Source organism: Calliopsis andreniformis, chromosome 8 (assembly GCF_051401765.1).
Source record: "Calliopsis andreniformis isolate RMS-2024a chromosome 8, iyCalAndr_principal, whole genome shotgun sequence".
NCBI lineage: Eukaryota > Metazoa > Arthropoda > Insecta > Hymenoptera > Andrenidae > Calliopsis > Calliopsis andreniformis.
In genome coordinates, this window is record NC_135069.1 from 9,266,828 (window position 1) to 9,292,930 (window position 26,103).

The 26,103-nt window shown below is 38.3% G+C and overlaps 1 protein-coding gene across 4 annotated transcripts in view; it reads right to left on the bottom strand.

The window, feature by feature from the left end:
- Positions 1-23,253, bottom strand: part of Tna (Zinc finger MIZ domain-containing protein tonalli) — a 45,715-nt gene extending 22,462 nt beyond the window's left edge. For 3 of the 4 annotated variants that reach the window (XR_013002421.1, XR_013002420.1, XM_076383245.1), the window contains exon 1: positions 22,191-23,253. The gene's annotated coding sequence lies outside the window, so the exon portion shown is untranslated. Of the gene's footprint in view, positions 1-14,637; positions 14,660-22,190 lie in introns of those variants that run through there. The other variant, XM_076383246.1, reaches the window with a different exon arrangement.
- Between the last annotated feature and the right edge of the window lie 2,850 nt (positions 23,254-26,103).

Sequence of the window (26,103 nt, forward strand, 5' to 3'; positions counted from 1 at the left end):
ATAGAGAAACAAAAAAATGACAAACAAGTCACTCATTACGAAATGTGATTGATTATAAACCATAGTGGAAGGAATATTTGTTGCCTGATGAATGTAACTAGCTTTAAACTGTCAAATTTAGCCTTGCATAAGTGCTTCGAAGATTATAACATAAATTTAGACCTGGAATGTTTGCGTTTGTAAGGAATGCGAGCCCGATTGATCCTACGTTGATCCCCTTATGACGAAGATAATCTTTTCTTGCATCGAATACGTCAGCGTATGGTTTCGTTTTGATATTCGAGCGGTTGTATACACTTAGAGATAAGGGACTCGTTATGAATTTGAGTTAGCTGTGTTGGTAATGTACCCTTCTTCCCCCTATGTCCCCAAAACGTGTTTCCTCTCAGCTCTGAATAGTGGAGGCCTAAGAATTATCGACTGTTTTCGTCCACGAAAAGATAATTAAGTGCGAGAGAAATGCATGAAAATAATATTTAGATTATGGTCAAGAGCCTCAGGCCTTGCAGTCAGTTCTAAAAATTGATAGAGACACCTCGTGGCAAGCAATAGAATAACATTTTTGATAGCTAAAAGAACGCTGCAGAATCAGATCTAAAAAATTATGGGTTTCAGGGAAATGATGTAATGTTGTTCAGCATAAGGTCCATTTTTCTGTAATAATATTTTAAAATGCATGAAATTGTTGAGTTATTAGATGCTTGAAAGGATATAGAGATTATGTTGAAAAAAAAGAAACTAGAAATTAAAATTGTACCTTGATGCACTTACTTATGATCAAAATTCTATTTCAATTTTCTTGAAGTCAAAGCTATTTTGTTATTTTGAATGTTGAATTATTTTTTATATATGAGACTCTAGATTGTTTCTTACGTATTTCTTGTTTATCACTGGTTGAAATATCTTGAAGAATTAACGACTTGAAAGAATATTAATAGATGCAAATCTTTTACAGGCAATAAGGAAAGAGGAAAACATGAAGAATAAGAAAATGTTTTATCTATTTAAATGATACGTTGGGTTTCAACTAGAATAAATGAGTATACTTAAATTACAAAATATTGAATATGCTTAACTTTTTATGACAAATATTTTCGATATTTATGTCCACTTGTTTGCGATAAACTTGTAGTACTGCTTGAAGTGTTGGCAGTGATCCAATCCTTCAATTATAAAATACAATTAAACATGATTCATAGACATGGTAAATAAAAACAGGAAAAAGAAGAATTGTGTAAAAAAAATTGAAAACACTATTAAAAAAATTCGAGCTCCTGTTATTCAGTTTGTAATTTAATATATTTGCATGTTAATCAACGTACTAATTGAGAATTATTTAAACTCTATTAAACATAGCGGAAATAAACGTTGAAAAATATTTTTTACGAAGGTAATATCCTGTAATTCAATTATACTCATGAGTATTTCTAATTTAGTATCATTAAAAGATTATGTCAGCATACAAACTATATTTAATTTTTACGCAGTAATGAAATACAAGAATGAGTAATTCACCAAAGACACTTTGCAAAGTGAAAATATGCATAATGCAACGTTATATACTCGGAAGTTAAAGTATAATGGCAAGGGTGAAGTTAGAAAAAATATTTCGCGAAACAAGCCACTGGAAACTACTAAACTTAATTAATAATTCTTAATATGCTTTTTATTGTTTAATTTTACGACTTCATACCAAATGAGTTTAGCCCTCATACGTTTTAATTCTTGGTTTGATCTTCGAAATAGGCAGAGTACGCCATCACTTAATCCTTATCAGCCGTGGTTTAACATTGATTTCCGCGCTTTTTCGATACAAGTGATTCAATATTATCGTCTGCTTCCTGTTATCTCGAATTCGAAGGTTCTTTGCATTATCATTAAATGGAAATCGAAAAAACAGATAACTTGCACAATAGTGAGCTTTCAACAAGCTACATGTGAACACACTTATAATTTCTTTTTATTAATGATACTCAAACATTTTTCAACCCCATCAAAACTATTAATTATATACAATAAAATTAAATTACATAAAATTTTATCTATTACTTTAAGGAATTTTGTATGTATCAATATTTTCTCCAAAACCCTCTTCCTTCCATGATTTAACATTAATGTAGAAAATTATACTTTATACATATCATGAGCTGTTCATTTGCCAACTTGATTCACTTCACAAAACAAAAATATTTGTATTTATTTATGTAAAAAATTAAGCACCGATCAAACTCTGTAATGCTAAAATTTTACAAAATCCAAATGGAGTTAATCACTTTGGCCTCGTATTTCATATTTAATTAACTCCCTCTCTGAAGCACGGATTGTAGAAAATAAAAAGACCAATGTTACACAGAAATTTTATTCTCATAAAATTTAATAATGTGGGATTATTTTATACATCTAACTATTTAATTACTCATTTAATTGTTTAATTCTTCAATTATCTAATTCTTCAATTATATTGATTCTTCACTCATTTAATTGTTAGAGAATTATTATGCTCCAAATAATTCTAATTGTTCAAGGTGAGAAAAACTTCACTATGCACATGTAGATATTAAAAAGGTGGGACACTTCACTCTACCATGCTGCAAAGAGTTAAGGAAAGATTCTCATTCACAGAAGTAAAGACAATAATGTGAATACAGTAAAAAAAAAAGAAATGTCTTCGGTCTGAGACGTGGCAGCAATACTCGCATGCGACCCAAAATGGCTCGCAGCTCGAGGAAGAGGGTCAAGGATGGCATTTCCCTTCCTCCACTTTTCTCGATCGCTTCCGACATGTTCGAAATCGTCAGGAACACGTGCGACGCATGTCTTGCGTGCGCACATTAACGGAAATAACATCTGTCCATCGGTTACAAAGAAGCCGAACACTGATTCAACCGCGTGGACTTCTACAGCTTTAGATAACTTCCTTCCGTTTGGGCCATGAATGGGAAAGCTGCACAAAGAACGCCTGGCCACAATGGCCGCTGATAATAAGCATAAACGTAGGCGCACGGGAGAAATCTTGGCTTTTACTCTGTGAAATTATTTAGCGCACTCCCTCGAGGCCGCGTTTACAGCAGGAAACATTGTGTACGATCGAGTGGAATATTAATGAAAAGAATTTTCGAAGTATTTGTTATTGATAAAATAGTACTGATAACGAGATCAGAATTTTAGAAGTTTTCTTTCGAATACTGATTTCTGTGTTTCTAATATGAATTTGTATCACAATAATTACATTATGATTCCATTTATGTTTCAATTATCATAAAATTTAATTCTATTTTAATGAATATAAATACAACAGATTTGAGTTACATTTATTCATTTTGTTTTGCTGAGAATTTCTTCTTTTTATTTCACTTTAATACATCTTCTTTCAAAAAGATAGTCTGATGAAAATAACTGATACGATTATTTATTAGGTACTATCTATTTTTGAAGGATATTTTATTGCTATGGAATTCTGTATGAAAAATGAAAATAAAAAATGTTTTCATGAATTACATACCTATATATTTCTTTTCTTAACTTGACTTTACGAGCTTTGGAATATGATATCGAAGTTGTACGTTATTTTTCAGCGAAACGAAGAGAAATGTGAATTGACATTCTTTTGTTCGAAATTTTGCAAACGTTACCCCGAAGTCTTGCGAAACGTTCAAGGTTCTGTATTACTTTTCTTAAAACAGCTTCGTTTATGGGTCAAATGATTGGTGGACGGAATGTTTGCGACGAACTCCAGTCAAGAGCAAACAGATTATGCAACTGGACGATATGCCATGCTTTGTCATTATATAAGGATCACAGTCCAATTCTGGAATAATACTACGACAATATAATAATTATGACTTATAACGCGTGTGACTGTGCATAAACGAGAAACATCGCGAAAGAGTTTTGTAATGAATTGATTGATGTCACGTTACGGGCCCGAAGAATGTATAATTTATGCTTAAACAATTCGCTATGACATTTTTTGCATTTACGTACGCGTATGTTTGCATGGAGATGGTAAAACAAATTTAAGATTATTTTATACGTTGTGTAGAATAATTTTAATTTTAGAGTTTGCTTAACACTAATTTATTATGTTTGGTAACACTAATTTATTGCAGGGAATTTTCTAATGACCTTGTAATTGTGAATGGAGAATAGACATAATTTTTTCTTTTATTATTGTGATATTTCTAATACTGTTTTACTTTTAAACTTCTTTTCATATCTCTATTGAGGATATAATTTGCGTTTCCTGATTTAATTATTTATATTTCTTTTCCTTTACTGTTAATACTATTTCTAAATTTTTCAGGGTTTTCTAAACATAAAGATTATGTTTTTGAAAATTAAACATGGACTAAGATTTAAAAATTACGAGTTTTTTACCGAACGAGTTGTAGAAGAAGGAAACAGTTCTTGGTATTGCAACTCTGACGACAATTATGAAATCTGTATTGACATACTGACACCTTTGGGACGTGATGTTCCTCCAAAGAAGTTTCTTACATGCTCCACTCTTTGTGCAAATTGAGAAATAAATAATATTATAAATAGATATAAATTTAAAATGTTGTCACCCAAATTTTTGAAATTCAAACAGAAAAAATATTCAAAATTTATTGTACTGTACAAGTTTAACAAAAGTGTTGATTTCATATGTACCTACACAAAAATTCAAGTAGAATTAATAGTTTCCGTTCCAACGAATCTGCTCTCCTCTTCCTCCCTCCTCCAACATTTCAATGAAACGTGCACGCATTTACAATTAACGAAGACAATCATATTTCTGTAAGTTACATCACGCGTGTTTCCGAATATCTCGAAACACGACGGAAGCAATTTATCAATGATTCAGCAGTGGCATAACATCCGTTGTTAAAATATTCATCTTTTGTCCTATGAATTGTTCCAGTTCAAATTGAAGACTAGTTCTTTTTTTTCTACCCAAAATAAAAACAGACTGTGTCCAAAATTTATACGTTCATGACTCTTGGGGACGTCATACTTGATTGTCTTAATAAATTCCATTCAGTGAAAATGATTCCCGTCAATTCTAACATCAAATTAGTTCACAGATTTCCGAATTGATCGTATTGACCTTTCGTGAGCAAAGTTCGAGATACTCTGCCAATTCACATTTATTCGCTCCATGCATTAACTCTGATAACAACACCTCACACTGATCGTTCAATTATTTAAGTAGATCATTGAATTATTTTTAGTGAAGGTTTACAACCATAATTTTCATTGCACATATGTCAAAAATGCATTCAATACATTTTATCACGAATTTTAAAAAATATCTTTCATGTTCGACTCTTACTAGTAAAATTGAACATGTATACTGTTAAGAACCCAATTCCTGATTAGTTTAATATTTGAATACGCCTATGAAATTTATTTTGATACAAATTTGACCCAAAAAATTAGTAAATAATTGTTATCTATTTTAATATTTATACATGGAATGTAATAACTAGTAGTGAGACATAATTTCACTGATCAGCTGTTGCTCTCTTTATATATTTTACTTTAACCACTAACTTATGATTTGATAGTTATTTCCGCACTTTTCTCAATAACGAATTAAAGATAACACAAATTTATATGAATAACAAAAAACAGTTCGCATATATTCAATTTTTTCGTGAATACGTTAGAAAAACCATGCTTCGTACTCTTAAGTAACAAAGAACTGGGTCTTTGACAGTAATATATTTCCCCTAACTCGTTAAAAAGAACCAAATTCAAACGAAGCGAATCACGCGACCAGAAAGCTAGCTTTCGTCGAAGAAAAGTGTAAGCGCGCGCCATCGAGATTCAAATCAGAGCCTCCGCCAGTGCTGCCAACCTCCGCGCGCGAAACGGCGCCATTTATGGTTCCGCGCGACGCGCCCTGCGGTTCCAATGTCGAAATCGACCTTTGTATCGGTAAATAATTACACGCCTTACGTCACGTCGCTTTTGACGTGCAATAAATCTCGCGGGGATGCATTTCTGCGAGCGTGATCAGGGGTGGGGAGCGCGCGTGCGCGAACGAAGGCCCGTCCTGTCAGGATTCGGAGAAAGTTGTTTCGAGGCGTTGATTGGCGGATGACGAAATCGCGGAAGCCGTCCGCCAATCGTTGCTCTGGAAACTTTCCCAGAACACTTAATCCCTTTGACCGTTACATAAATATCACCCGATCCAGTGCAGTGTGTTACAGCAATGTATCCTGCACGATGAGATAAAGGGAACGCCGGGCGACAACGATTCGTCGTCGGTTCCCTCTCCCACGTGCGAGTACAACGAACCACGTAACGTGCTCGAGAAAGCAACCAGAGAACGACGCTCTCCCGTGGAAAGCGTATTTGAATCGCGTCGAACGGCGCCTAGAGTCGAATCTTAATCAAATGAGTTTCAAACCTGTGGATAGTGATGGGAGTTTGAATTTTAATTTCCAAGGGATTCGAAGTTTTTCGAGACTGTGAAGATTCGAATCGCTTTGAACATGATTTGAATTCTGAAACTTTTGAACGTTTGGAAGTCTTGAATCTTGAGTCTGTAAAATTTGGATACGTCCTGAGAGTCTTGAATCTTGAGTCTATAAAATTTGGATACGTCCTGAGAGTCTTGAATCTTGAGTCTATAAAACTTAGATATGTCTTGAAAGTCTTGAATCAGAGTCTAAAAAACTTCAATACGTCCTGAAAGGTTTGGAAATCTTGGACGTCTTTAAAGTCTCGATTGTCTGGAAGTCTTGAATTTCTCGAAACACCTAAAGGTATCAAGACTCAAACCTTTTAGGACCTAAGACTATTTAAGATTCAAGACTTTCAAAACTCAAGAATTTCCAAGACTTTCAAGACTTTTAAGAGTTCCAAGTTATGAAACATGTTCGAAGTGATTCGAAACGATTTGAAGCGCTTCAGTTGGCATCACTATATACGCTCAAAGACATTGGCTTCCCGCTTCTTTCGAACAATTCGAAGCGAACGGAGTTTCCGATGGCTCGAACAGATGGCGCCGAAGTAAATACAGTCAGTCACAGAAGTCTGATCAATTGGAAAAAGCTAATTTAAAACCACAGACTTTTATATAATACACTAGACTGCTAAGTCTCCATGTATAGCTGCAGTTTATTATTATAGTATGTGTACAAAACTTTTAGATAAAACTATTACGCCGCTAAATAGTAAAGTTTGAAATGCAATAACTAACTTTTGCAAATTAAATAGTATCTATCTTTAAACATTAGTATTATTATATTTCAGCGTTTATAGAGGAATTTATTGTACACGTTTATTGCAGGAATGATTAGTTTACAAAAAAATTCAAGTGATATAGTTACGTGACTCAACCTATACGTATGTTAAGATATTAACATCTATATCTTATGAAGATATGTTCGTAACATATGCAATTACTCAATAGGCCAATAAGCCTAAAGCTATACATAAAAAAAGTTAGAAAAGTCTATATATGCAGCTAATTGTAAATGCATTGCGAATCTTCATGAATTGATGGAAAATTTCAGCATGCTATAATCTACAGAATTTATAAAATTGCTAAAAAATAGTGCATTTATACTATAAATTCTTGATGTATGATCTGAATACTTTTACTTGATCCACTACAATATTTTACACCTAGAAATTACCAACATTTTTGCCTTGAATCATGAAGAACAACTAAGCAAATATCTATAGCTTCCTAAAGAATAATTTTCCTATGAATTGTGTTTCAATTATACCAGATCTCACCACCTCTCAAAACCCTCCAAAAAAGCTACCTCACGAAGAATAATTAGAAAGACAAGAAAAAGGAAAATCGAAAACCTTGAAGATCAGATTAAATTTTCGCTGATCACGATTGTCCCGTAGGTCTGATGAGCGGTTTATTCGAACCGTTTAGCTCGGAACAATGCGAGAGCTCGACGAGGAAACAATTTATTAGGAATTAGAAAGGAACGCTGGAAATCACCTTATTACCGGAGAAATCGAGACAATTGTTTCGAACTGTAATGTATGTACGACTGGAGAGACATACTTTCTTCAGCTCCGTTTATAGTTTGACACGTACGTGCACATATAGGTATGTAGGGGCTTGGAAACAAGGAAGTGGAGAGAATACACACGCGCCCATAAGTTAACTCTCGTAGAACCGAAATAACATCGGTCGTTTCACCGCCGAGACACGGGCAAAACGAATAAACGCGATTCCCGTGGAAAACTTTGATATAGTTTATACAGCGGTGGCTGGCGACTTCAAGTATGTCAGGGTTAAACTGAAAGTCACCGATGACGGAGATCGTCTAGGAAATATTTTTCACGGGAACGCTCGACGAAGACCTCATTCGAGACGCGTGGCAGCGCCGTGAATCACAACGACGCTCTTTGTTTCCATTCAAACCGAACTATCGCCGCAGACGATCTAAGCAAATTTTTCGAATTCTCATTTCATTTTCTCCCGTCGATCGCAGGCGTCTCTTCCACAGTCTGCGCGTTAGAAATTTGTATGCGTTGCCGATTAATGTATTCCGAAACTGCCGCGGCATCGCCCGATACGATCTTACGTGCTTGACACGTACTCCATTACAGCGAGGCGCTCGTTAATTTCAAATAATCGCGCGCTTGTTCGCACGTGCCCGGAAACGGCAGTTTAAATATACTCCACGAAATACAGTATAGTTCCACCTGCTCTTTGCATTAATTTACTCTGGATTATAAAGTCACTTTTTCGAGCTTCTCTAGGAATGAAAGCTCCGACGTAATTATATCGCAGCAACGTACAAGGAAAGTGATTAATACGGTGCCTTAAATAGACATTTAGTCGCAGCAGGAAATACGGAGCGAAGCTCGCTGAAGAACTAAACCACATAAATATCAAACATACGATTACAGTATTATTTTTTAACTACAGTATTTAGAGTATTATTTCTCTCGCGTATTTATAGCTTTTTAATCTCTTTCTTTTAGAACTTTTATTTAATGACTAGAAAGAGATATTCGTACGTCGAGCTCTTTGCATGTTAAATGTGTGAAAAAATTCAGGTCGTTTGTTCCATTCGTTGTTACTCTTTAGCAGTAAATAAAGAACTTAAATAGGGTTTTAATTTCATTCGATGTGTAGCGTTATAGCTACGAGAGGAAAGAGTTATTATAATTAGAATAAAAATTTCACTTTTTTGAAGGAAAAAAAAGTGGAAAATGCTTGTTTTGTACTAGAAGGTAACCACACGGTTACTGTATACTATCTGCCATTAAATACTTTGCGTTTTAACAAGCATATTGCTAATACTTTGACTGTGGATATTTATGCAAATTCGCATTTTCATAAATATAATTGCAGAAATGGAATTTGATTAAAGAATTGTTTTACCTTGTAAATATTATAAAGTATATTTAACTTCCGATATATTGCACATATTTGTGTTTCTTGATTATAGAAATTTCTGAGAATTGCATAAAGATCCACAATCTACTATCTCTTTGAAGCATAGAATTTTAAAAAATAAAAAGGCCTATGTTACACATGAATTTTATTCTTATAAAATGTAACAAAATGGACTTCTTTTAATTATTAGAAAATTGTGCTTCCGATAATTGTAATTTTTCAAAGTGAAATAAAAAATATTCTACTATGAATATTTAGGTATCTATTGAAACGGTGAAACACTTATCTCTACCATGCTTGAAAGAGTTAGTAACATGCCACAAAATTGACCTTAGGTACACCACTGTGCATAAACATTTAGACACTTCCACATTATTGCACTACACAAAATACAAAAATCAAAATTGTATGATATAACATCAGTCACAAACCTCATCTCAGTCGATGATACAATGTTTAAAAATACCAATGAGAGTAACATGTGATACCAGTTAGTACAACTAAGAAAGTCTAAGTACTTCATTAACTTCCCCCAACAAGAAAGTCTCCAAATACTTATGCACCTCTAGAGTCTTCAATTAATCGAATCAACGAAGCTTTCAAGCCAGAGCGCAAAATAATTTACGCTCAATTTTACCAACTTCTGTCCCTTCGATCGTTCAGCCTTCCCGCGTGGAATTCAAACTTCAAAGCGCGCGCCTGCGCGCACCTATAATCGATTAACGCGCGCGCTGTTAATGACAGCTGATAGCCAGCAAGAATAGACGAGCAGGCGAAGTTGTGACAGCTGATATCATCGTGTCTTCCTGGATAAGGTGATTCGCGACCTTGCCACGCGCAATCGCTTCCGCCCAATCGACGCGTCCCATTCGCGGTTGTTTCGTTAACCGATCGTTCCGATCGTCCACGTGACTTTTCGTCGCCTCGCGATTATTTCTTCCCTAACGCGGCAAGGCGTTTCCAAACATTGTAATAAATCACAACCGCGTTATCGTTACGGTGACTATTAATCTTTCCAGCGGAAACTCGATATATAATGTTCCAGCAGTTATCAGCGAACCATGAAGGAGCAGCGCATTATATTCCTTATAACAGTCACGCTGGGTTTCGCGTACGTCATCGGCTCACGGGTACCAGCGACTAATATATGCGACGCGAATGACAACTGATAGTTTACTGCCTTCGTGGATAAGGTGGAACGCGACCTTGCTGACCCGACGCGCGTCATTACTCTTGAGTAATTGATGCGTCTTGCGTGCGAGTGAACACAATTTTCGGCCCTGTTTCGTTTTATGCTCTATTATTCGGTCGAAATCAGGGTTGCCGTACGAATTCTCTCATTGTGAATGAGAAACTTGAAAAGTGGGGAAGAAATAATGGGTGTTCTATTGTATTGTGTTATAGGAGAAAAAATGTTCAGCTGAAGTTGTTGGAGCCTTTTGCAGAATTTATAGGAGTACTCTGGCAGGCTTGAGTTTAGTAGAATCAGTAGAAGTCGACTTTGTAGATTTAACAAGGCTACTCTTAGTGTGGGTAAGCTGGCTTTGTTAATTTTATGAAGTTCTGTAACAGATATTTCAAAAATCTACTTTGCTTAAATCTACTTAGGACCTTTGCAGGATCTGTACGATTATTTTTTTCTGTGTACTGATGTCTTACTTGAGTTTAAGGTTTAGACTTATATGAATAGGAATTTTCCTCGCCATATTCAAAGAGGGAATTCTTATGGCAACTCTGGTCCAAAAATTAACACTTGTAACCCTTGGCTAAGGCGCGATTTCATTGAGGCAACACTAGGCAACTAGTAGCGTGGCACAATGTTTTTTAACTCTAGAAGAACACTCTTCTATCTTTGTGTAAATAATACTGTGGTGCGACACTAGCAAAATCTTAAGATTTAAAATAATATTTATTAGTTTTAAAAAATTGTATTCCACTCTTCCTTGAGCATCTTAAGAAAAGATACGAGATGATTTTTATTTACAGAAAAGAAAATTTGTAAGTTACTTTGAAGTAACTTAGTATGTTCTAAATTGATCTTTAAGTTTATCCACTAGAGGTTTTTCTAGAGTTAAGTTAAATAGTATAAACACATTTTGCAATCGAAAAAATTGTTAACAAAATTTTAAACAGAACCATAACACGACATTTTAAGCAATTTTTCAATTACTGTAAATGTGTATATATTATTTAACTTTAAAAATATTGTGGTATGCTACAAATCGCCTAGTGTTGCCTCAGTTGAATTGTGCCTTTAGTCTTTGTACATTGTTCGAAGAGTGTTCAAGTATAGAAACCAGAAATTTTAAGCGGTGATTCTTCAGAATAAAATAAGACGAAAATGCAAATGATGAAATTGCATTCCTGTTTTCGTTTCCAAGTAATTAATTGTAGAAATAACGCTTAAAGTTTGTCTGACTCGGGATTTATCCCACAGACTTCGCTGTGCCTGATCTAACTACTGCGCGCCGACAGTAGAATATGGTGCGTCCCGAGTCAGACACACTTTAGATTTTAAATGCTCTGTAACTCTGAAATGAAGCTTCAAACATAATTTCGTTATCCTTGATTTTTACCCCATCTTGATATGTAGAATCACCTTTCAAAATTTCTAACACTTGTTGTTAAGCACATTTATATAAGTAAAAGAAAATTTTAATTATAAGAGGCATACAAGGCTGCAAATTGTATTTTCATGTGAGAATACATATACTTCAAGTATTATTATCAAAGATCGATGAATTTCATGTAAATAAAATTCTAATTAATAAAGTATTTAAAACTAAAATTAAGTTTTGTGTTAAACAGTGCACAGGGACTAGTAAAGTACCAATAAAAAGTGTATCTCTAATAAAAAATGCTGGAGGATCTTAACCTCCAGTTATGAAGTAACAAATGTGCCTTGTGATTGGTGTAATAAGCTGTAGCAAAACACCTAATTTTCAACTCCTCTTATATTGAAAATGTCATGTGTTACTTTACAAGCTGCTACTTCTATCCTATCATCATCATCGTATACTTGTAACTTATTACATTTCTCACATAATTTTGAATGCCCCCAATATGAACTCAATGACGACGAGTAGTTAGATTCTTTTTCAGATTTGCACTATTTGTTGAACGTCTGAGGCTGCAACTTTCTAGAATAACAGTCATCTGTAAGTGCTGCTATTTGATAATGTACTATTTTTATACTTGATACTATATGCTCCATGAATGTAGAAGTTAAAAAAAATAGTAAAAAACTATTCATAAAAATACTTTCAATTGATAACGAAGCAGTACTGTCAAGACAACAATCTCAACCTATCCTCCAAGTACAAATCCCAAAAATTATAATTGAAGGATAGGTATTAATTAAGAAAACTTCGCAGCCACCACTTCATCAAAAATTTCAAAATCTCGTAACATCTAACATCTCCGACCTAACTTCTCAATCTGTACTATTATCAAGCAGTAGATCTCGTTAACTACCTCTCGGTTCTTTCGCAACGCTCGTGCATCGTTAAAGCATTAGTGTAAAATTGCGATTTAAAATCGTAATCGACTCTTAATGCATAAATAACATATAAGTTGTCGACTCAGCAAGACGTATCCGTGAAATAACAAACTTATTTTCCCTATCGACGCTCCTTAAGCGTGTGCTGGCGTGCTGTCTCTACACAGTCGAGGGTATCGACGTTCTTCGGCTGGCGTTTAGCATAAGTACACGGAACGAAATTAGGCGGTTGGCGCTTTAAGCGGCGGAGCGCACGTATGCGCATTCGATCGCGTCTCCTCACGCAACGCGACCGATAGCGAGAGAGAGTACGTACGTAGCACCGTGCTTCCCACAATTACTCGCAACTCTTATCGCGGCGATCGATATTTCCTTAAAATAACGTTCGGACGACTTTTTAAAAGTAAATTATCTCGAATCGAGACTCAGTCGATATATAACACGAGGAAGTATTTTTGCACACGCAACGCTGTCGGGTAAAGCACCTACTGGGCAAGGGGCTTGCTTAAAAAAAAGAATTTTTTTAAACAATCACTTTAACTGAACAGAGACATATAACTGTGTATAAGGTAGCAAGCAGATCCTATCATTCAATACGAGTTTTGTCTTAATTTGTATTAAAGAGTTTGGAATGGAGCGACTGCTGATAGTATGAATTCAAGTTCAGCGTGGAAAATTTGTGCTGATAGACGAAACCTCTTTGGGAACCTCTATTTTTAGCACCTTTTATCAGCTAATGACTGAAAGAAGGAGACGCTGGAAAAGAATGCAGAGCGCGGCAATATTTCAAACATCACACTGTAGCGATATTGATTGAGATTTAGGATTTCGATTTGGTTAGTAAATCAGAGGGTTAAGTGGTGATTCTGTTTTAAATGGGAAGAGGCACTTAAGAATCTGTTGTAAAAGTCCTAACGCGGTCAATGTATGTACATACTACTTTGCATGCAAATTTAAAGCTTTTCTTGTAGAGACATAGATGCATTTTTGATGCAGATGTTTACGTACAATTAGTTTACTCAACTGAATTTTTGTAAATTTATTAAAATATAACTAAGTTTTCTGTTTCATTTTTTAAACATGCAGGAAAAATTGCATTCGTGATATTATGTTCTAACTGCAAGATACGCTCATTTATTAGAAGTAGATGACACTTTTATACCTAGGGATACGTTTGCCAAAATCCTATATAAATTTCTACACTGTTTTGTAACTGTATGTATATATATTTACTAAATTTTACGCTTTTATATGACATACATAACTTCACGAATTTTGTGAAATTCCTGAGATACTTTCATGATACTTTTCATCGACCCCTGCACCCTAGAAATTGAGACTCCAAAAAAGGCTATAGTTCCAAGAATCACAGTAACCTGGAACTTTCTTTAACATTAAGACAGCAAGAATCAAATTTATATACAACCACAGTATTCTATTACTAGTGCTAGAACTGGGAGAGTGGTGGTACTTTATGAAAAAATAAATCGAAAAGAAGGAACAAAATTGTTTCATATAAAACTTCATATGAAATTTGTTCGTGTAAAGGCGAATATTACTTTGACTTTCGAAGAATTAAAGAATAGTAAAAATATTTACGATACACTACAAGCAGTGCATAATAACTTAATTAACAGATTACAGTTATGTAACATAATGAGCAAACTTTCGAACAGTTTCCATGTTAATAAACACACTTCTAAAAAGCAAATTGTTCGTTCCATAAACACAAACACGAACAGAACCAGAAGTTCAACAACTCGAAACTCACCCTCAATACGCGTACTTGATAAATTCCCAAACTCAATTTTTCTCGAAACCGAAGCTTTCCAAGAAACAAATATTCTTCCTTTTCGATTAATTTCTTCATGCCTCATCACCCCTCTCCAATCGTACCACTAAAAACGAAACACCCTGTACAATCAACTCTCTTTACCTTCGCTTTTATTAGTACTCCATACTAATTAAATCAAAATATTATCACACGATTTCTCGCCACGCGAATTCCCACAAGACGCCACCTCCATTTCCACCCGTTTCGCAGGAAAAACAGTTTCGCCGACCAGACCATCGCGAAAGAGAAACATCGATAAAATACTATCTTCCATCTTCTTGAAACGTAATATCGCTCGACGCTGACGTATAATCTGTCGGACAAAAGCAGTCAGCGACAGCGATAAACGTTTCCAGGAAGGTCCCCCGACGACTGCCGCGGTCGATTCAAATTCCCGCGCTCGCTGGAAGACGCGTCCCGTCACGAGGCCTCATTACGCAACGGGCAATTACAAAAATTTAATTACACCTCACCTTGAGCGCGCGTGCGGGAATATAACGTCCGAAGGCTGCCCCATTGTCGCGAGCGTCACGAACGGCCGCTTCGCGCCGGCAAAACAAACGTTTCATAATCCAACCGAGCGGATTCCGTCGCGTGTAAACCAATCGTTTGCGCAAGCGGCCGCGCGCCGAGCGTCCCCGAAGGATTCAGGCGCGCGGTTCGCCTGCTCCTCCATGAAAGCTTTCTCGTCGCGTGGCTCGCTTCGATGGACGTTCTCGAGGATTCGCGAGACGCGTGGACAGTGATGGCAACGTTTCGAACCGATTCGAGTATGCATCTGTGACGAAATACTCGACTCGCTTTGAGACTGCATGCGTGACGAAAAATTCGGATCGCTTCGAATCTGTATCTGTGATGTAATGTTCGAATCGCTTTGAATCTGTAGGTGTGGCCAAAAATTTGAATCGCTTTGTGCGTGCTTTAAAAACTTGGAGCTCTTGAAAGTTGGTTTAGAAGTTGTTGGAGAGGTAATAGGTCTTGAGAAAGGGGTAGTAATTTAAAATCTTAGAAGCATTTATAATATGTAATTTAGAGAGAGTTTGAAAAGTTTGAGGTGTTTTTGAAGACTTTCAAGAGTTTTAGGGGTTGATGCATATTTCAAGTGATTCGAGTCTTCATAGTTTTGAAAAATTTTGAAGTCATTTGAAGTTGAGATTCGAACTTCCATCACTACTTGTGGAGCTGTTTTTGAACTTTTTAAATCTGGAATAATGAAAGCTATCGTGAGGACCTGCACGATTATTGTTAATAGATCACTAATCCTTTGTGGGAACAATAGGACCATTTTGTCTACAGTGAATTCCGATATTTTTGTATAGCTGTCGAATTTTTATTTTATTTAATTTGTTGGAGTAGGAACCTAATGTACTGATCTCTTATTGTATTTAGAATTTAAGATATGAATGAGAGTCGTACAGTTTTTGTATGTTTACAAAGTCAGTCAGTCATAAGGTATATCTCGTGTAATAAGCAAATCTATTTTGTCAAATATTCTATATACAAATACAGACAAATTCTATAAAACAATCTTAATCCAGAGTTTTATATTCATTCTGAGTACCAATCATAATTAATCCTGCAAATGTTTGATTCAAGTCACCATGGTGCATTGAAATAGAGGCTTCAATAGGTATCCCAGAATTTTTACAGATTTTTTTAAAGCTCATAGCAGTAAAAAGAATAATTGTGGACAAAATAAACCCTGTGTGTCCTCGAAATGTGCGAAAATCGAGGGTGCCCGCGAAGGGTTAATGATAATGCCAATGGAAGAAGAGGGTACATATAAGTTTCCCTGGGATGTAAATGAGTAGGCGAGTTGCAGAATAGTTGGAGTCCAGAATTGGCCATTTTAAAGTAATTTCCAAACTATATCTGGAGCACAGAGCCAAAGTGTATTAAGTCACACAGAAATCACGTGAAGTCGTATCTACTTAATACACTGGTTTTGGAGTTCTAGGGTTCATATGTAAAATGCCCAGAACTACTACAATTTCACCATACTAAAATTGAAAGCGTTTCATAATGTTTTTAAATATTTATTTAGTGAAATTATCAAATATCTCAAAGTTTAAGATCTTATCTGACGCCAAGAACGTTAATATTTTTTGCGATTTTAATTCAAGAGTGAAAATAAAAGACTGAAATTATCGAAATTAAAATTAATATTGACCTTCCTATAAATATTCCTTTTATGAAACAATTTTTTTTCTTAATGACACTTACAGCCTTTATTCTCACTCTTCAATTTTATTAGTTCATGGATTTCTCACGGTAGTGAAAACGCGATTTTTGGAGTTGACCTGTTCTTCAGCTCGCAAATTCAAATGTTTTTCGCGGATTATTCAAGAGACACCCTGGAGCGGACGTGTCGAAAAGTAAAAATCAACGTGCCAGCGCAGCAAGGTAAATTTACGTGTGCTGCTCTCTGACATAATTCCCCGACAGTTTCGAGGCGTCCGTCGTCCTTGACAAACAAGTACCCTCGCCCCGCGAGCAGGAGTGCGCAATCAAAGATGACGATATATCCCTGACTCGCTGATATTTGCCAATTTGGTAAATAGCGGTGTCCCCCTTTGCTTTGCCGAAACTCTACGTTTTCGCGAACTGCGCAAAATTCCGATGGCCACCTTTGGTAACTACAGCACTCTTAGCTCGTCAGATAGTTTAACCCTAGAACTCCAAATGAGGGGTTTTCTCGAACCCATCGAGAACCTAACTTAGACTTATTTCCCTCGTGTCGAGAATTCTCTAAAAATGATTTATTATCATATACATATTTTGAGTACGATATTCTGAAGTCCCCATTTCTGTTTGTTAACCCTTTGATAGCTTATCGTGAGCGAGGCTGGTGCTAGCTATCTTTTTACTAAAATTTGCGATTTTATTAAACTGTTAAAGAGTTAAAAATGGTGTGCAAAAAAAAAAAGAAACGCCCTAGAGTAAATGTACCAATTACTGTGCTCATTAAGGTTACCTGTTCGTTTTGGATAAATTAAACGGTATTACTTCATTTTTTGAAACTTCGTATTTATATTAAATGCAATGTTACTAATCTTTTCATAACTGAAATATTAAAATCCCTTTAGATATTAATTAAAACACAAAAGGAAGTTCATGCTCCACTTACTGCTACACATAAAAATGCATGGAAGAAATACTATGTACTAATGACTGTACAGTTATCGCGTTTTCAGTGCTTTAGAAATGTAAACACATATTTTTAATTTGAATACGTAACTTAACCCTTCGTAGACATACTTCATTTTCTTTTACTGTTCTACGCTCTCAGAAAGTCTGAAAAAATTCTGAAATACTTATTGAAGTCACTAGTCCAAGATACCATCGTTACTTGAATCAAATGTTCGTCGGATTAATTAGAAGAAGTATTGAAATTTCAGAATCAGAATTCACAGTGACCAAGATAACGCCAGTGCTCCCACAAATGGTCAAGAATTCCAGTTTACGAAAAAAAAATAAATATTTCTAATTTAATAACTACATTTTGTTACATGTGAAAATAAAGTCGAGATACAAAAATAAAAATTGAAAATAAAACCCCTATACAGTAATTATTCCTCTTACCCCATGCGTAAAAGGAGTCTAGGGTTAATGCTAAAATTCTCCGCCGATAAAAAGGAAAGAAGACTCAGTGCCACGCGAAAAAGAAAGAAAGCTGGAAATAAATCGCGAAGAGAATGGCAGGCGTCGCGAAACGTATGAATCGGCGGAGTCGACCTCATTTATTTGTGGATAAGGGCAAAGTGTGCGCAACGGCAGGCGACAGAGTCCCCACCCCGCGGGTGATTCCCCTCGCGGTAATACGTCCCTGGGAAGCACGGTATGCGCCATCGAGTGTACGCTTATTTTAACAAACCTATTTCTGATATTGTGCCACCGCGAGACGGGGCCTGTATCGAGATTAGAAGGCTTTCAGCGGAACCGATTTGCTCGCCGCGGAGACGCAATAAACGCGGGCCGCGCCTGCATATGGCGAACAGATCGCGTGCACTCTGGGCACGTATGCACCCGTGCACGGAGCACATTCGACAAGTACCTCCCCACCCCCGTCATCGAGCACTCGCAACCGAGGCTCTGTCTCTACGGCGTTAGGTGAAAGCTCGCTCGAGTACCGCTGGACACGGGTTAGAAATACGCGGAGCGATGCGAGATATCGATGTAACGCGATCGAGCGTGCTCGAGAGCTACGCGCGGAAAGAATGATTTTTAAGGGACGCCAGCTAACGCGGCGAAGTGTTTATGAGAACGTCGGAGATACTGCGATGACCTTGATTCGACGATCTGGGTCACCGAGGAACGAATTAATGTTTCAGTGGAGTTAACGCTGATGGAGGTTTCGAGTGGGGGTGTTTGGGGATTGTGGGTTTAGGGACTTAGCCATTTTGGTCTTGAAGGTGATTACAAGTACCGTTTATGTTAAAATGGTCCTGTCACTGTGCGATTAGAAGCTCGATGTTACTTGCGAGTTCTACATTCTGGTTGAATTTTATGAAGGAATAGTTAATTTTATTGATTAGAAGGTTCTAATTTTTTATTAGTATATGGTTTTGGAGTATCTAATAAGATGGCGTGAAGAGAAAGATGATGTAATTCAGAACTTGAAAGGTTACTCCAGTAGAATTTGCGAGGAATTATAATATTTTGTTATGAACTCGTTATTGTATCCATTCTATTTTTAAAAGAAAGTTCCATAGCTGACAAGCTTTTAATGAGGGAATACTGTGCAAGTTTTCGTTGACGTTGGCGATAATTCTCGAGATACTCCATATTGTAATGAAAAGTTTTTGTTAAACTTTGCATACTTATACAGAGAATGAATATTCATCCTGTTTGTATTTCAATAACTAATGTACGACCAAGGAGAATCTTAAGATAAGACTACAAGAAATAAAATGATTAATGAAAAGCAATTAAAAATGCAGAAATTAACCAAATACAATTGATTAACAATATTTCCAATTTCTCAAAAGTATCGATCACTTGATATGAATTCCAAAATTACGCCACAATTCAAAAACCATTTTTCTGTCCCCTCTGTCACGAGTTACATCAATTAAATGAATTAAAGAAAGAAAGAAACTGTGTATTCTAAAGATCGACGAATATACGGCAGCGACTAATAAAGCTGGCAATAGAGCGGGTCGGCGCAAGGCTGCAACGGCGCATAAATGTCAAGGGATCCTGACATAGTTTTTCGGTTCCTCGTAGTGGTTGGTATCGGACGAAGAAAAACGCCTCTGTCGATTTTATTGTCAGCCTGGCGCGTTTCACCGCGACCCACCAAGCCCGTTTTGGCAAACTATCGTTGATAGTACAGTGACTTAGCGCGCAGCTATTACCGATAAACGATTAGATATCCCGGACACAGCGGAGCCTATTGCGCGTTTAATATTGCCAAGATTATCTCAGCGTGCGCCAGCGATCGCGTACACACACTGTCGAGCGCGGTGCACTGGTGGCGCGGCTCCTTCGATTCAAATTCGAGTCGCCAGTGCTCTTGTCTTGTCTTTTCGCTTTTTCTTTTTAACTTCTTATTTTCGCGTCGCCCGATAACAACGTCAATGACAATGTCATACCGATTATCGTCACGCCAGGCGAGATACCAGGCGAGAGCTGCCCGTTTACCCGACTACGAATCGTTTCCTTGCAAGTCACGCGATTAACCGATAAAATATTCTTTTCTTCTGGCGCGCGTATTTGTGTAACGAACGCCAGACATTACGAAGGAGTCGACTCGCGGATGAATTATTTAGAAAACTGTGAACTGTACTGCTAGGGCTACTTATCGATGAGAACAGGTATAATTGAGTTTAGAGTATAGATTCGTGTGATAAGCTTCGGTGCTCTTATTACGAAGAAGTGTGTTGTCTTGGTACAAAATTGTGACTTGGAATTAGGCTAAGGAATTTCTGGGGGACTTGTTTCTACGATCAGTTTGTCGCGTTGGCAACTTGTATTTGTCAGCGGAGTGAAAGAATGTCTCTTCGTTGAGCTTGTATCGAGACAACCCAACTAACGAGTGTATTTAGTGTCGATTTATGGTTGTTTGGTGGTCCATCGCTGCGCCGTTATTGTTGCTACACATAGAGGTGTTAATTCGCTGGATGTAACACGTCGCGACCCTACAGGCGGTCGAAGATTACAGTGGACGTGACTTTCTGCCTGTTTCGTGTCTGCTACGCGAGACCCTCGATCCCCTCTACCTCGCTCTTTCTCTCTCACGGCTAACCGGGATCGGCTCGCGAAACGAGCAAGACGGAGTGACACATCTTTAGAACAATCACCGCGTTGTGAAAGCGCCTCACCGGTTGGAATATCTACTACTGCAACGTAATATAACGAGCAAGTGGTCGAGAGATCGAATCGAGAATCGAGCGTTCGCGATCCCCCGCTTCGAACGCGATTCACGGTGTTTCGAGTACGTATTCGTCGAATCGACGTCAGAACCGATTATATCAACAGATTAAACACTGTTCACTATGAGAATAACGGTTTCGTTATTTTCGTGACTGCAGTTTTATGGAAAAAATGCAATTTCGCAGAACAACGAAGTCACGGTATAGTGTTTCTTCGTTGAAGTTCCATGGTCCCACAGAACGCGTTTCTGCGATTAATTTATGAATCGAAGAATTCGCGGGTTTCTAGAATGGAAATTGGTTCACAGCGAGCTTATAACGAAACAATACTGTACTTTTTCTTACTATTCACTTTAGAAATGTGAGCAAATATGGGGAGAGCAAATACACTCGAGATAACATGAATAAGCTATCGAGCTTATAACGAAACGTTTCTATAGAATTCACTTTACTTTCATTAGAAATTTACGAATAAGAATTCACAGGAAAGCAGAAATCCACTCGATATGTCACGAATAAATCCACGAGCTTATAACAAAATATACGAGTTTTTTGAAAAATTCACTTTTCTGTCATTAAAAAATTAAACACGAATTCAGAAGGAAGAAAGACACACTCGAGATTCGACGAATAAGGTAACGCGTTTTTAACGAAAAATACGATATTTTTGTAAAACTCACTCTTCTCTTATTAAAAATTTGAATACGAATTCACAAGGAACAAGACTCACTCGAGATACGACAAATAAGCCATAAGTTTATAACGAAAAAATGCTGTTGTTTTTCAAAACTCACTTATCTGTTGCAGAGAATCTGGTCAAGAGTTCACACGAAAGCAAAATGCACACGATACATACAACAAAACCGTCACTGAGTTTACAACGAAAAAATAGCGTACTTCTCCAAAATTCACTTTTCTCTCAAAAAAATCCGATAAAAGATACACGAGAATAAAATTCACTCATACATTTACGCCGACGAGTTTTCAACGAGAAAATATAGCGTACTCCAAGAAACTCCATTCACAATTTCGCGAACGTGTCACTCGTTAAGAGATTACTCCGAACGCGTCGACCACTTGCGAGAACGCGTTACTGACTGGACACTGTGCACTTACCTAAAGGACGTTACAGCTCATTATCCTTTGGTAGATACACCTCTTCCACGGTATATAATCCAATCCTCCCCGTGGCAAATAGAAAATACAAGAAATAGATAAATAAATCACTAGGATCACACAAACGAGCACACTTCCTTGCGTCCACGGAATTTGTCTACGTTAACCGTCATCGTCCGTTACGACGACGAGCACGATCACCACGTTGCTCTTCACTGCGACACCTCCGTCTATTCATCACCTCGTCATAACAACGACGAAATGAGCGAGAACGCTCCACGATCCTCGAGCGTGCGGGACCCACCGGAGAGTGCTGCACGCGCGTGTGACGCGCCGTGAGGAGAGGGTACGACTCCTCCGACCGATACCGGTGTCGTGTCCTTGCGGCAGTAACAGCGGCGACTTTGTCGTAACGTTACCCGTGCAGCTCCCGATGCCACGGCAGATCGTCACTGACCGAACAGAATGTCATAAAGCTCACAAACTCTCGCGCTTATCCTTTCCTTCCGCCGATCCACGATGCCCTAGTTTCCTACCCTCCACAGTACCCGACGTTTCTCTCACACACTTTTTCTGGGAAACTTAAATCCAGCGGGCCAACTCGCGCGCCCCAGTCTGTCACGGGCGTGCTCGCGCGACGAACTGTCTCTCGACGGTGGCGAAGAACGGAGGGCTACGCCGAGGAAAACATTCGGGAGCTCGTCGCGTGGATGGTCGTCGACGACGACACTCGTGAACGGAGAGAGCGTCCTCTCGGTATTCGCGGACGGCTGACTCTGACTGCTCGGCTGACTGACTGCTCCGCGCCGGGTAGCATTGGCCCCGCTAAACGGTTGAAAGTAATACTGTCTAGTGAGAGGCTGTTGGGGCCAACATCGGTCTCGCTCGCTCCCTCTTTCTCTCGCTCCGTCGTCGTCTCTCCCTCTCTCGCTCCCTCGTCGTCTCTCGCTCGCGCGCTCTCTGTCGTCCGTTGTGTGTATACGGCTCGCGTATCCTACGGCGTGTGCTGCCGTCGATTCGTCGTCGCGATCGTGTATCACACGCGACCCCACGTCCGTGTTGGTGAGCGGCGTCGGTGTGGTGACGCGAGCGCGCCGCGATTCTGTCGTGGTGGTGGTGACGCGTCTCGGTGGCTCGGTGTCGGTGCGACTCGAGTACACGGGGACGAGTAACGGTGGTGGTGGAGGTTGACAACGAGGTGGGAGTGGGTACACGCGCGCACGTACACACAGGCGCAGGCGCACACAAACGCCATCTACCAGCGGCGCGACACTCACACCCAACGCACAGACGCACGAACACTGCGGTACACGCGTGTGCCACTCCAGCGGAGCGTTGGACGCTCTGGTGGGGGTCAGGGCGAGTAAGGGACGCGAGGGGATCGAGGGGTGGATGCGGTCGGAAAGGGTGGGGGAAGGAGAAGGAAGGAAGCAGGCAGATGGATAGAGACCGAGAAGGACGCGCAGGGGTTGGGTGGGGTGAGAAACGACGGAAAGCGAGCAGAGGCGAGGGGTCGCTCCTCCGACCGAGGGGTTGTCGTGCCGGTGGGGAGGTTTGACCTGAGCTAGTTCCCCTCCATTCAATCCACGGCCACAATATCGGTTATAGCGGGCCACTGTTGCCAGATTGTGCGCCTCGACGGCGGCGGTGGCGGCGTGTGGGTGGAGCCACGCGATAGAGGGAAAAGGTCCCCCTGTAACACCGTCGCCGTCCTCTTCCCTCGTCCTCGTGCATACTGCTCGATCCGAGAAACGAGCACGTCTGTCTGTTCGCCTTCTTCGTTCCTCCCGCCTACCCTCTCGTCTCTCTTCCTCCCTTCTCTTTCTTCCGTTCTAGGCACCTCTCTTTCGATCTCTCTCGATCTTTTTCCACGCTCGCGTCCTCCGTCTTCCGTTCTCGGTTGCTCCCGCGCTGTTGTGTTGTCGCTACCGGGACGCACGCAGACCCCTTCGAAACCGAGGTGCATGTGGCATTTCTACGTGCGCCGCCCGGAACTTATGTACCAGCGGGTATGCGTGCCTCTGTCGATAGTGGTATATCGTGTGTACATACTGCTCCGCGGCGTACAGTCGATCGCTTCGAATGGGATATTTAACGCGATCTTGTTACAAACAGGATCGATTAGACGGGTAAATTGAAATTAGTTAGACGATTTTGCGGACGATCTTGCAAATTGCCTTGAACCTGCTCCGAGAAAAATTCATGTCGTTAGCGGCGGCTTCTGCTATCGATTCCATCGATCTTTATGCACTCAACTATGCAACGGTTATGTATTAATATTCCTGTTTTGGAGATCTGGAATTTTGAGATGCATATAGTATTTTTCATGTAGAACTTCTGAGACGAGTTTTGATAGATTTTGTTAATCTTGAATGTATGGCTTTTATTAATGCGTTCCGAAAGATTCTCCGAGACAGAAACGCACACGTACTCACATCGGGAATGTGAAACGGAATTTCACGTTAAGTCGATCGTACGTGTGAGCGTCCAATACACCGATCATATAAATATGTACATGCACGTATACAGAAAGATGGGTTGGTTCACGGGTTATTTCTGTATTTGTCTGCCTATGAATACGAGGTTGCTCTTCGAGTCCTCGTTACGTGTCACGGATGTTTAGAATGGTATGTATGTGTGTATGTTTCAGACAATCACGGTCATCCTGAGCGTCTTTCCAGCGGCAGCCTCGAAAGATTGGTCGCAGCGTTGCCTTGTCGCAGGTTATAGCGTATCGGTGTACATTTGAAATAAAATAAAGCGCTCTAAACGTGTGGCAGTCTTTGTTGGCCTTGTAATTGAATCATTACTTATAACCTAGAGCATATCTCTACTGCACTTTATAATTAAACACTCTGCTTTGACATAGAACCTCCAAAACGGAGCTGAAAGGTTTTCGATTTCATGTAAAAATTATTCGAGTTTGACATATCTATTAAATCTTTTTGATTTACTGTCAAAAATATTTGTGTATTTAAATACAGTAAAAAATAAAAATACGTTAATCGTTAAATTCTCTATCTTAAATAATTTAAAACTATGGTTTGCAATAAGCGTCAAGTTTCGAAAATGTTGAACATATCCATGACTATTTCAAACGAAATGTATTATGTACTTAGTTATAATATCAATAAAAATAAAACAGAAAAATAAATAAAGAATTTGTGTTTGGGTATGCAATTATTTCAATTTTTGTTCAACACAGTTATCGTTCTGGTTCATCTGAATTATGTTCCGAACAGTTCTGCTTTCCACTTGCATTCGTTATATTCACAGCTTAAACCGACATTGTATTCGAGATTGTAGGACTTTCGGACGGTTGCTTGGATATCAATCGGGTAGCTCCATTATGCATCACGAGGCTTACCCTAGCGGGCTCGAGAATAAACGTCGAGGAGGGTGTTAGCCTGAGTTCACTGCGTAGGGGAAAGTTTAAGTATTCGAGGCGTTGAACGTATTACCAGAACTTCTGATTTACACGGTCTTAATAAATCGAATATAAGTTGCTAAAACAGGTGATTTTAATACGTTAATCCCCCTTTCGTAAACATCTTGCTTGATTCTCTACTTTAAGTCATTAAATATTGATGTATACATTTAATAAAGAGAAATCAATAGTTTAGAGTCTTAGTTACTATACAACTGCACGTGTTGGAGTAGAGAATATAATTCTATATAAATTATAATTTATAATCATAGTATGATACAAAAATGTAGTATGACAAATAATTGTAATTAAAATTTCATGATTGTTTAAATCCTAGCTTTCTAATCAATTTTGCTTGTGATAGGAATAGTTTTAGACATTATAACATATTATTTTACTTTTAGGTTGAAGAATCTTTCAATGAATTTATAAAATTTTGAGACTGAATTAATTATTAAACTTAGAATCCAGGAATTTGTATAATCT